Source organism: Cherax quadricarinatus, chromosome 25, assembly GCF_038502225.1.
Source record: "Cherax quadricarinatus isolate ZL_2023a chromosome 25, ASM3850222v1, whole genome shotgun sequence".
Classification (NCBI taxonomy): Eukaryota; Metazoa; Arthropoda; class Malacostraca; order Decapoda; family Parastacidae; genus Cherax; species Cherax quadricarinatus.
The window spans coordinates 38,297,460-38,308,324 of record NC_091316.1 but is presented as its reverse complement, the minus strand read 5'-3'; positions in this window follow the sequence as shown (position 1 = coordinate 38,308,324).

The following is a 10,865-nucleotide window of genomic DNA, read 5'->3' as shown; positions in this document are numbered from 1 at the left end:
CACATATATATATATATATATATATATATATATATATATATATATATATATATAAATATATATATATATATATATATATATATATATATATATATATATATATATATATATATATATATATATTTATATATATATGTCGTGCCGAATAGGCAGAACTTGCGATCTTGGCTTAAATAGCAACGCTCATCTTGCCATATAGGACAAGAGAAAATTTGTGTATGCAATAATTTCGCCAAAATCATTCTGAACCTAACGAAAAAAATATATTTCACTGTGTTTGTTTAGTATTAAATTACTGTAAACAAATCTAAAATATATTTAGTTGGGTTAAGCTAAAATAAATTGTTCTTGTTATAATAAGGTTAGGTAAGTTTTCTAAGATTCTTTTGGAGCAAAATTATAAATTTTTACATCAACATTAATGAAAAAAATATATTTTTAAACGTATAAGAGAAAATTTTAGAAAGGACTTAATTTTAAATGAGTTCTTACTTATTGACCAGTTTTACATATTCGGCACGACATATATATATATATATATATATATATATATATATATATATATATATATATATATATATATATATATATATATATATATATATATATATATATATATATATATATATATATAAGCTTGTTTAAGGCAGACGGCTTACATTTAAAGGGTCAGGGTAGAGCGAGATTTGGATGAATCACTAAGAAGTGAAAGAGAAGGTGAGTATGATGGAGAGCAGTAAGGTAGAGAAAGGTAGAGAAAGGGTGAGGAAAAGAGTAAGAGTGAGAATAATGATTTAATGTGATGAAATTTGTGAAACGTGTCCAGTAAATTATTTTATAACATTACTGATTGTTACATATCTATCAACCCATATGCATCTTCAGAGCATCTGTTTCATATTATCCTGCGTTTATCTTTGATTTAAACATCAGTATGGAAGCGGAAATACCTTTGACTGGATAATTAATATTTCAGACAGAATTATTAATAAGAGAGCAATTACATGAAGCAGAAATCCAAAAGAATAATGAAGTGGGTAGTGACTTAGCATATGTCGAAATTTTGAATTAAAAAAGTATATCATTGAAGCATTTCATCAACCCCCCTCCCCCCCCAAAAAAAGGACGCTTTCTTGCAAAACAAAAATTAGTGAATGTGATAATAGTACACAGTATCCACAAGTTGATAGATAAGATACATGTACAATAATTAGGTATCTTTATTCCAAAACGTTTCGGAATAAACTTACCTAACTGTTATACATGTGTCTTATCGGCCAAATTTAGTGTATGAGATGCGGAACCCATTTGAAATTTCACGGAATGAGTCCAATAACTTTCAAAAGCCTCTACTGCTTGGCTTGTAACATTCCAAAAAGATGCCTCCTACTTCTACAACTGGTGAGAGAGAAAATAACGTGTGTAGGTGAAAGTATATCATATTATATGCATAATATCATTATCTTTTTATTCCCCTTAACATCTTAAAGTGATTGTAATTATCTGTATTTGACCTGTTATTAGATTATTAAGTAAAGCACTATTGTGTACTCCTGAAATTGCTATTAACTGTTAACTGCACTGTCGAACATTTACTCCTAGACAAAATCATTATAATTTCATTATGCTGGTGTATGAAATTTAACCTTTTTAGATGCCTTTGTGAAAGTCAAGTATTGACAATCATATTAAAACCTTCGTAATGCTCTTTCATTGTAAATAAGATTGTTGTATCCCTTGTAATGGCAAAGATAAAAGAAATTGTAACAACATATGCTATGATGAAACTGTTAGGTGAGTTTGATGCATCAAAACCAAAGAGATACGATAATATATCTCTATAGGTACTAAGAGAAGGATCGAAGGTAATATTTGGCCAAATAAAACTATTATCAACTCAGTTTCTCCAATCAGAACAAGTGACAGAAAACTGAAAAAATGAAAATATTATACCATATGTACAAAGACGGAGACGCCATAGACACTACTTTCAGATCTTATTTCTAACATTCATTCTGTCAAATGTTTTGGAGAAGGCAAAAAAGATAGGGATTACAACCCAGGTACTCAAAGGCCTGTTATCCTGGGTGTAAAGGGACTAAAATAAACACAGCAGAAGAACTTTGAGTTATATTATCCTTCACCAAGTATAAACAGCAATATGTACACTATATACACTATGTATAGCAATAGGTATTAGTGCATGCCACAGTACTCAAGACAGAATAGCAGCCAAGAGAAAGCAGACCACCGTGCTTCAACCAGCTCTAGAATGGAAATGACAAGAGTGAAAACGTAAGTGGTAACCACGTCACATTCACAATTGCCAGATCCACATTCTCATTGGCTGAACCTAGATAATGATCTGATGATGGGGCCCCATTGGATCATCAGATCCTTAGCATCTGGTTCGCTGGTTGGTGAGGTAGCCTATGCGAGTGTGTTAACATGCTCTGAGTAAAGATTACATACTCTTTGCATGCAACAGGGATATTAAAGGACTTATAGCAAAGGTTCTTTTTAGAAAAATAAGTAAATATTTAGTGATGAAAAATACTTTCTTACAGGTTTCCTGGAGTTCTTTGACAGAGTCACAGACATAAAACGTGAACGACAGGGCTGAGCAAATAACTACTTTCTATACTGCAGGAAAGCATTGGATACAGTACCACACTAAAGGTTAATCTAGAATCTGGAGGAAGAGGCAGAATTAAAAGGCAGATTCTTGTGGTAGATCGAGGAGTTCACATATTCTAGAAAGCAGTGATTATCAGTAAGGGATGAGACATCAGTATCGAAAGGAGTAACGAATTGAAATCCTTGATGATCAATATCAGGGTACATGCTCTTCCTGATATATGAACAGTCTTCCAAAGAAAGTCGAGTAATAAGTGTCTGTGTTTGTAGACGATGAAAAACTAATAAGAAAAATAAGAACAGGCGAGAACAGAAATGAACGTCAGAAAGACCTAAAAATAATGCAAATTTGGTCAAATGAGTTGCCTCTGGAGTTCAATTCGAATTAATACAAGGTCATGTGTAATGGAGAAGGTGAAGGGAAGAGCTGATGCACAGGAAAACATAAGCAGAGAAAAGCTATAAATATCAGTCCGTGAAAAAGGCAGCTGCGTAAAAAAAATGACCAGATATATTGTAAAAAATACAAACAAACCGAATGACGTCAGCAGATATGCAATAATAGCAACTCACAGAGCGGCATCCAGGAACTTGTATAAAAAACTTTTCATAACCTACTTATTAGTTCAGTCATTGAGTATGTAGCCCCAACATGAAGCCCAAACATTAGAAAACAAGTGAAGAAGCTCGAAAAATGTTTAAAGTTTGCAATAAAGATAGTATAAGAAGTGAGAGAGATTCTCCCTGAGGAGACCTTGAAGAACAAGGTGAGAATCGATAACCACAAACAAAATTCAAACGGAAACAAGGCAAACAGGTTCATACTTTCTGAATTATGAGAACCAAGATTCATGGGGTAAACAAACTGAAAGCAAAGATTAGGTATAGGGATGCAAGGAATTATTACCCATAATGTAGCTGAAAAGCACAATAACCAGAATGATTAAATGGTGCACGTAAAATAAAAATTCAGCACCAGAAGTGGTGGGAAATCAGTTATGCTAATCAAAGAGGTATAAGAGGCTTAACTAGGAGCCAAATATCGAGCCCTGCAAACACAGCTCAGAGAATTTAACTCAATGACTGTATAAACAGTTGTTATGGCAGTTATTGGAGAATTTAATCACAACAATGCTTGAGAGTGTGAGTAGAAGGATAGACAGTATATCTTGACAGTTAGAGCTATAAACGAGTTTATATATATATATATATATATATATATATATATATATATCTATATATATATATATATATATATATATATATATATATATATATATATATATCGTGCCGAATAGGCAGAACTTGCAATCTTGGCTTAAATAGCAACGCTCATCTTGCCATATAGGACAAGTGAAATTTTGTGTATGCAATAATTTCGCCAAAATCATTCTGAACCTAACGAAAAAAATATTTTTCATTGTGTTTGTTTAGTATTAAATTATTGTAAACAAATCTAAAATATATTTAGTTGGGTTAGGCTAAAATAAATTGCTCTTGTTACAATAAGGTTAGGTAAGTTTTCTAAGTTCCTTTTGGTGCAAAATTAAAAAAATTTCATTAACGTATAAGAGAAAGTTTTAGAAACGACTTAATTTTAAATGAGTTCTTGCTAATTGACCAGTTTTACATATTCGGCACGATATATATATATATATATATATATATATATATATATATATATATATATATATATATATATATATATATATATATACATATATATATATATATTAATGTAGTAGGTTGGTAAACAGCAACCGCCCAGAGAGGTACTACCGTCCTGCCAAGTGAGTGTAAAACGAAAGCCTGTAATTGTTTTACATGATGGTAGGATTGCTGGTGTCCATTTTTCTGTCTTATGAACATGCAAGATTTCAGGTACGTCTTCAGGTACTCCTCTGGGTTTTCTTCTATTTTCTTACTAGTTCTTATTCTTGTTTATTTCCTCTTATCTCCATGAGGAAGTGGAACAGAATTCTTCCTCCGTAACCCATGCGTGTTGTAAGAGGCGACTAAAATGCCGGGAGCAAGGAGCTAGTAACCCCATTTCCTGTATAAATTACTAAATTTAAAAAGAGAAACTTTCGTTTCTCTTTTTGGGCCACCCTGCCTTGGTGGGATACGGCCGGTGTGTTGAAAAAAAAATATAATTATATATATATATATATATATATATATATATATATATATATATATATATATATATATATATATATATATATATATATATATATATATATATATATATATATATATATATATATTGTCGGGTGAGCGCCCCGGCATAATGCCGTGACGAAAATCATAGGCCTACCATAGAGGGAGGTCTTTTTTCGACAGTGCTTTCTGCTGGGTAGCAGCCATTAGCATACCTCGGCCTGGCTCCTCGAGGAAGACATCTGATCGTGCCTTAACTGTGCTAAAGAAATAGTTACTCTTTAACTGCTTCTGCCAAGGTTTGGCAGACAGTAACTCGACACCGCCACTAGCCTTGAAACCCTGCACCCAGTTCCTCACTGAACGCTCACACACTAACATTCTCCACTATTTCTTTCGTCTGGTGCCCAGCTTTGCGAAGCTCTATGATTTGAGCTATAATTTCAGGTGTTAACGACTTCCTTTTACCCATAATCAAACAAGTGTAGCCCCGAAACCAAAGGGAACACCAGACAATAGATGGGGCAGATGAGAGACAACTGTGCAATACTTTCTCTCACTACGGCAGCCACGTGAGCAAGGAGAAGTCACTGTGAAGTGTGGCGCCAGGCCGTGACATCATGCTAACGGCAGCTAGTAAGCCAAATGTGAAGTAGTTTCTACCAATGGACAGATGATCCAGAATATTAGTGCTGTTTTACCAGGAGCACGAGTCATTGATCCAGCCAACAGCACTCTCCTTGGTGCTCTTGGGCCCAGTGCCATCGATCTGATCCTAGAAAAAAAAATCTCAGACCTCAGGACGATGGAAGGCAGGATGAATCCTATCCCAATCCAAAAACGTACCTACTTCCTGAGATGCTCCCCAGCCTTCAGCAGTCCAAAACTCAAGGAATAAGACTCTATCCTTAAGACAGTGCTAGAGAGTGTATTGAATCTTTCCCTCGAAGATGGGCAGTGGTTGCAAGCCTCACTTCCAGTCAGGCTTGGGGGCTGAGAGTACGCAAATCCTCCCAGATTGCCCTACCAGCTTTCCTAGCCTCTTCCATACCATCACATGAGTTAATGAAACAAATTCTACCGGACAACCTTAGTGACTCAGCAGGAATACAGGACCCTAGCTACGCCAGTGTCATCACTGAATGGGAGACTCTTGCTGCTCCAGCACCAAAACCTAGTGCAGCCGTGGCCTACAAACAGTCAAATTGGGATGGCCCCATCCATCGCTGTAAAGGTGCTTGCCGACATCCTCAGGGCTGTAATATGAGACAGGGATACTGCCTGTCTCCTAGCTATAAGTGCACTTCACTCAGAGGATTTCCTCCAAATAGTTCCTATTTCGGCAATGGGAACGTGCCTCGACCCTGAGACCCTCCGTATCGCAGTGGGTCTGGGCCTTGCTGCCCCAATTCACACGGAATATACGTGTATTTGCGGCGATGCACAAGCCGACCAATACGGTCTACATGGTCCTAACTGTTCCAAAACCAAGGGCTGGCATGCAGGACACAATGAAGTCAACGACTTCATAAAGAGAACCCTTGCCACAGCTGGTTGCCCAGCTGAGAGAGAGCCCCAATCACTAGCAGCCAACAATACCTACAACCAAGCAAACAGCCTATCCTTGAATGGCAAGCTCTTAGCATGGGACTATACCTGTGTGTCGACACTGGCTGACACCTACATCTATCACACTGTCGGGCGACAGGGAGGAACAGCTGACCACAGGGAGGAGTACAAGATTGGCAAGTACAGGGACATAAGCCAACAGTATCAATTTGTCCCAGTGGGATCAGAGACCTTGGGATCGTGGGGAAAAACATGCCACACGTTTCCTAAAAAGAACTGGGTTCCAGATTCATCGACACCACTACCCAAGGGAAGCCACATTCATGTTCCAGCGCCTCAGCATGGATACCCAGAGGGGAAATGCTTGCTGCATACTGGGCTCGCATCCGGCCTCGGGGGAGCTGGAGGAGATTCATAATCTTTGATATATTGTACCACTGTATACACGTTTGTGTTTTCTGTCAATGTACTAGCACTGGTAGTGGTACTTGTACTAGCACTGGTAGTGGTATTTGTACTAGCACTGGTAGTGGTACTTATACTAGCACTGGTAGTGGTACTTGTACTAGCATTAGTAATGGTACTTGTCCTAACACTGGCAGTGTTACTTGTACTATTACTGGTACTCGGACTGGTAGTAGTGCTTCTGCTGGTACTTATGCTGGTAATGATACTTATATTGGTAATGATACATGTACCAGCACTGGTACATGTTCTGGTAATGGTATTTGTACTAGTACTGGTAGTGGTTGTTGTACGAGCACTTGTCGTGGAGACAGTAAGTGTAGTTGTACTAGCACTGACTGGGGTTTGTGGTACTTGTACCAGCACTGACTGTGGTACTGGTAGAAGTATACCAACACTTCTGATAGAACTTGTACCAGCACTATCTGTGATAGGTTCTACTGGTGGGTACTGGCTCGGTTCTTTCCTAAGTGATGACGAGGGATTAAGCACTGTTTCTAGCACTGTTAACAGTGCTGTTGCTCACGTCACTGAGAACCCCATTCACAGTAGGGATAATATAGAATTATTTTAGTTTAAGAATTTCTCTCTCACTCTACGTCATGTCACTTAGTGTTACTCATGTCCACATGTGAGCGTATATGTACACTCAAGCCGACACGTGCGTTTGTGACATGAGCCTTCATGTCAGCATACGTTTATGTCGGCTTCTGAATTACATGTTAAACTGCGCTCATGCTAACACCTGTATTCATGAAGAAATGTAACAGTCATTTTCCAGATGGCAACCCGACCTTGCCTCCCAGTCATGGGAGTGTCTTGAAGGGCATCCCAGCTGCGCAGCAGCTGGTGGTGCGAGGAAGGCTGATAAGGCTGTACAGCAGCAGGCTGTGTCGGGAAGAGCCGAGAAAGCAGCCATTACCGGGTCCAAAAGAGCCACACCCCTGCATTAGGCCGCCGCCTGAGTGTTGGGAATTCAGCTTCACGGTGATTGGAAGATGTGAAGCTTGCTTGTGGAGTGAACCGTTTTGGAGATACCTGAATTTCTTTCATGAGTGATATTCCACTACAATCTAGGTTTTGGTGTTTGCTATATACGCTTTTTGGCGAGTTAAATTATTTCATCAGTGGTGTAGATAGAACTCGAGTCGCAGGTAAACAGAACAGTCCCAACTTGGAGTCAATGGTGAATTTCTCGGGCAATCATTTCGTCATTGTATTGGTCAGTTTTGTAGAATCTGATACCATGCCAAGCCTCGTATTTAGGCAACTTATCAAGATTTGAGGCAGCCACAGGAGGGCTGGCAGTGGTAACGGTTGGTGTGATGGTGTGAACCGAGGCAGTGGGGAGTTCTTCACCAGGTGGAAGTGTTTTAGTTCTCTAGGTTGGTGGCTGGGGCGGAGGAGGCGAGGTCACTGACTGGTCCATTGCAGTGGTGGCGGAAGAAGTCGATGGTGGCGTCTCATTGGCGGGATATGGAGTCTCGTCACATGTAGGAAGTGATGGTGGTGGTGGCAGAGCACCTTGGGAGTGACTTGCTGGTGTTGACACATTGACACAGATTTGAGGTGGGCTTGAGAATGGCTGGTGAAGGAGAACCCGGGAAAATAAATTCTGGCATGTTGTTCAGTCTGAAGAGCTCATTGATAGTGGAGTTGAAGGTTCCAGGGAGAGCCTTGTTTTGCATGTTTGCTTACACTATGCAGTAGTAAATTTTGGTTGGGTCACAGTCAGGTATGAAGTTGGTGGTAGAGGGTTGAGTAAGAACCTGGAGAATTTTTGTGGTGTCAGCCTGTAATTTGGCGATAGAGCGTAAGTGGGAAATCTGAAAGAGGTGTTCTTCTGTGCTGCTTCTTGAATCTTCTTCACAATATCACGTCACGTAGGATATTTTGCAGCAAGAGAGTGGTGGTTGCTTTTGCAATTTAGGCAAGTTGGTGTTGGAGGAGCGGTGGTGGAGCAGGCCTTGAAATCGTGGCTCTCACAACCACAGGTAGTGCAGAACGTTTTGTCCTTAACGGAGCAGTCCTTAGTGTTATACATATAACATTAGCAATTCCAGCAGTGTTGAATATGGTGGTACCATTATGCTTCAATATAATTGGGGCTTATGTAGTAATAATATATGGCCAGACCCTCAGCCACAGCCTGGGCAGCCATGTTTACATCAGTAAAGAAGATTTTTAACATGGATGATGCGCTCAACTTTGGCACAGGAGTTTGGGTCCTCAACGGAGGTCTTGAGGTCTTCAGTAAGTTGAGAAGTAAGAAGTTTGTCAAGTTACTTTAGGAAAACAGTCCTCTTGGCCTGAGAGCCGGAGAGGACATGACGGTATAGCTTCGATCGGTGAGAGTGGTGGTGGCAGTGGTAGTGAGTAGCTTCTCAGCCTTAACATCATCGTTGCACACGACAATGAACGACAATGAAGGCATCTTGGAGCGTCAGGATAGTGTTAAACTTCACTTGCAAGCCGCCCCTAAGGGCAGCTGCAAGTGCAAGTTTTGAGGAATCGTTCACAGTTCCACTGCAAGGTTTAATCTTGACACGATTTGAGTAGCTCATCGTGAAAAGATCAAGACGATGACAAGAAGGTAAAGGTTTCCCTCCCCAACGGTGAACGTAGGAAGACTGTACAGATGAGAGTCAGAGGTGCTGAGCCTGCACAGGGCGAGGTCTACACAACGAATTGATTCATTACAGCATGTGTTAATGTTTATATATGTGAGTTTATGTATACGTGTGTTTCCTTGCTGAAATGTTCATTTCTGTGTACATGTGTTTGCTAGCTCTCTCTCTCCACTATCCCTCACACTTATGACGCCACTGTCATACTTACATTTAATGTATGCGTGTTATTAATCATGAGCCTAAAATATACTTTTGAAGCTGTTACCTCTGCTAAATTTAATGCCTACCCCAGGCAATAGCTTCATTATAACAGGACATTATAGCAGTAGTTAATATTACACAGGTTTTATAATGAGCAGCAGATGATAGTGGCGCCAGCTGTGTCCTGGAGTTTTCATTAAGTTCTTGACGTAATATGTAAAATATCTGTGTTAGGAGAGAAAGAGTGTAAAGTTAGCAATGAAATGTCTCGTGGTATTCATGAGATTAAAAGAAGGGATGAAATGGTGATTGATTCTCCTCTTGAAGTAAAGTAAATTTGCGTAAATTCATCAAGGTACAGTTGTCTGCCTTGATCAAGGCACAAGGTCTGCCTTGATCAGTTTTGCTGCCTTTATGATAGTGCCAAGTCCACCCAGTAGGAGAAGAATTGTTTTTTAAAGCCCTCAAACTTGTTCTGGAGACAGACAGACAGACAGACAGACACACACACACACACACACACACACACACACACACACACACACACACACACACACACACACACACACACACACACACACACACACATACACACACACACACACACACATGCACTGATAAAAACACATGATAAAGCTTATGGTGCAGGGAGAGTGACCCAGTAGCGGCCAGTGAAGAGGCGGGGCCAGGAGCTATGACTCGACCCCTGCAACTACAACTATGTGAGTAGATACACACACACACACACAAATATACATTCACACACAAACACACACACTCAACACAAACGGAAAATGATGAACTAAAACATCAGAGAATCCGTACATCGTAGGAAGGTGGCATGATAACCACGACCTTGTTAGCACCTCCAAGAGACGAGACAGAGACCCGAGGAAGAAAAAGTGCATTACTTGTGGAAATGAATTAAGAAAGTCTTGAGGAACTGAGAATCTTGCCCTTAAGTGATTTCTATGATTATATTTTATGAGAAATGACGTTGTAGCGACTCAGGGTGAAAGTGATATTCATTCTCAAAGAACAGTAGATGTGTTTTGGTCATTTCCTAGTGATTAATTTTTCTTATCAGATAAATCTCAGCAGTGAATCTAATCTAATCAGGCATTCAAAAACTATCTTGTAAATTAATATTGAATGCGGCTCTAGGCTGACTACTGCGTTTCCTTAATATTCCGTAACTTACTT